Here is a 2,841-nt window from a genome sequence, read left to right as displayed (position 1 = left end):
TCTTTCTTTCTTTCTTTCTTTTTTTTTTTTTTTCTTTCTTTTTTTTTTTTTTTTTTTTTTTTCCTAAAATGATTCAAACCCCTCTGCCCAGCATCCAGGGCCCACGAGTATTTCCGTGTTGGTTGCTGCAGCATTTTCCCTGCCCGAGAAAAAACGTCATCCTGGCCCGCATCCGAAAATTAGAGAGCAGAAGGGAGGGAACCAGCCCAGTCACACCGGTGTACATTTATTTCTTCAGCCGGTGTACATTTATTTCTTCAACTGGCGTACATTTATTTCTTCAAATTTATTTCCTCACCACCACCGGCAGGTGCGGTGTGAGAAGTGTCTGCTCACAGCAGAGCACTGAGAGCTTCTATGTATTAGAAAGTCCTCTTTGCCCTTTTAAAACAACAACAAAAAAAGTGTGTGCAGACTCAAAATGCCACTTGAAAACTACACCCCCCCCCCAGCAAAACGTGGCAGCAAATTTTAAGTGCAAAAAATGAACTTTCCCAGCTCTTTTTTTCCTTTCCTTTATGAAAGCTTCTGCGCAGCTGTTTCCTCTCCCTCCCTCCGCGTAGTGTGTAGGAAGTTCTCGATCTAGAATCATTCATAATTTTAATACCAATTTCTATTTGACATAATATACTAATATCAGATACAGAGTGTAGCTGCTTCCTGGATTTAGGGAGGAAATGATGCATATATCAGAATTATCTGCTCAGATGCCAGAACTACACTGGTGTCATTTCAGCATGTGCTGCATTGAAAGGAAATCCTCTATATTTATTACTCCGATCATCAGAGGAGCTAAATGGACCCTCTGTTTCTGACACCTGTTCAGATGGCCAAATTAAAAATTTCACGCAGGAAAGAAAAAAAAATGCTACATGGTTCAGTGTTGCAAAATCAGGTTTTTAATAAACTTTCCTTCCTCCCGTTTCCAAAGTCACTGAGAGCAGGTTGTGAGAGGCTGCCACGAGGCCTGGCCCTTCCAGGGGCAGCTATGGAGAGTGTGATTTATTTTGTTTGCTCAGCCGGGATGAAAAACAATCCTGTTTGTACACACACACACTCAAGCTGTCCATAGTCAAATGCTTCAGATATCAGTTTTAAGTGCACGTCTCGGTATGAATAGCACGAGGTAGCACACCAGGACGTGGCAGAGGTGAGTGGCTGTTGAAAGAACGTTTTTTTGGGGGGAGGGAGCGGAGCACTCCACCATTTCACACTTTTAATGCTCCTCTAATGAATTTTTGGGGCATGGCAGATCAAAATCAATAGATTAAAATACTGTACACCGTGCTGCATTTAATTCTTGACTGCCTGAAATTGCGGGGGAGGACTGAGAATAACATTTGTCACTCTTCGAGGGCTGAGTGCATTCAGACTTGCGAGCTCCAAGCCAACACGATGCAAAAATAGTCCAGGATGTGACTTAAGTTTTCAAGTGAAAAGCAAAGGGCCAGGGATCGGCGAGGCTCTCGCTGGGCTGGCTGTGTGTAAGGACAGAGATAGGCAGCCCCAGCCCCAGCTATCTGCCCTGCTATCAGGCTGACCCGGCACAGTGTGATAACGTCTCGGTGCCCCGATGCGAGCTGCCTGTATCTTATCGCTCTCCGAAATGATCATTTTCTTTCTATATTGCTGTACCCACATTTGATTTTTATTTTTTTTCCCCTTTCAAAGCCTAGCTTTTAAGGCAGTGCCATTTGTGATGCCGCAGAGAGGTGTGCAGGCTTGTGCTTGTGGTGCAGGGCTGGAGACTGCCCTGCCTTTCCTCTCCGTTGGTGTGAAGCCCCATGGACTTGGTGACACACTTTCCTTTGCTTTTTTTCTCACATGCATCTCTACGAGATGTCTTGCATGGAGGGATTCGAAGCCAGAACCAAAGTTTGCTAGAAGTGGTGCTTCTGCACCATGCAGGAAAAAAAAAGGCAGATTAGCCAACAACCAACAAATTGAGCAGTGCCTTTGAGTTTCCAGCGGGGGTAGGGAATGGAGTGTTCCTGGTTGCCTCTCGCAATTGTTAATTCATAAAGAAGCACAGTCCTGAAAAATGTTCTCAGCAGCTCTTCCCCCTTTAAAGTAGAAATGTCAATGACTGCATACGGAGGCGTTAAGGCTCAACACCCTATTTCAGAGCCAGCTCTGGCATCTCCCTGCCCCTCATCCCTGGCTTCTGGGTGCTGAACTCAAGCATCCCCGAGAGCTGCGGGGTGTCAGGGCAAGGGGGTGAGCAGGGACACACACTTCTGCCCACCCGGCACCTGCTGTGGCCAGGGGATAGCACATTTTGGGATGATTCAGTCACAGGTTGGAGCAGCTTGAAAATAACCTTGGGCCAGGGATGGGAGGGGGACATCCCTGCCACGGGGGCTCTGCAGGCAGCCTGTGCTGCTCTGGGGCTGCGGGGACTGCACCAACAGGGATGGAGGGGCTCGCACACGCACATGTACACACACACCCACGTGTGTTTGGGGTGCTGGCCCCAGCCCCGGGGTCCCACCAGAGGCAGGTGCCATCAGCAGGGGACAAGGACCTGGGCAGGGGAGGGCAGGGGGCTGGGGCAGGGTGCGGGGCAGCTGCCTTTGTTTGTTTGTTTGCTTTTTTGTTTGTTTCTAAATTCAATTCCTGGAACAAAAGGGGAGGCTGTGCATAACTAAAGGATCCGTCTGTGCATCTAAAGCTTAGCTCCGGTGGGTCACCCAGGCGGCTCCAGTTGACTGACCGTCCCCTAGGTATGTTCGTGGAGCCACTTCCTTCGTTTTGCACACAGGATTTTTTCTTTTTTCTTTTCTTTTCTTTTCTTTTCTTTTCTTTTCTTTTCTTTTCTTTTCTTTTCTTTTCTTTTCTTTT

At 47.4% G+C, this 2,841-nt stretch overlaps 1 protein-coding gene across 3 annotated transcripts in view; it reads left to right on the top strand.

Moving 5' to 3' along the window:
• The window catches only part of MAF (MAF bZIP transcription factor), a 177,694-nt gene that overhangs the window by 7,118 nt on the left and 167,735 nt on the right, over positions 1–2,841 (top strand). The window contains exon 2 of one of the 3 annotated variants that reach the window (XR_004753727.1): positions 2,629–2,723. The exons of the other annotated variants lie outside the window; for them this stretch is intronic. The gene's annotated coding sequence lies outside the window, so the exon portion shown is untranslated. The remainder of the gene's footprint in view (positions 1–2,628; positions 2,724–2,841) is intronic. 3 annotated transcript variants of the gene reach the window in all.

The sequence above is a fragment of the Oxyura jamaicensis genome, chromosome 11, assembly GCF_011077185.1.
Source record: "Oxyura jamaicensis isolate SHBP4307 breed ruddy duck chromosome 11, BPBGC_Ojam_1.0, whole genome shotgun sequence".
In the NCBI taxonomy this organism is placed as follows: domain Eukaryota; kingdom Metazoa; phylum Chordata; class Aves; order Anseriformes; family Anatidae; genus Oxyura; species Oxyura jamaicensis.
The sequence above is the reverse complement of the archived record's forward strand: the minus strand, read 5'-3'. Positions and strand labels throughout refer to the sequence as shown.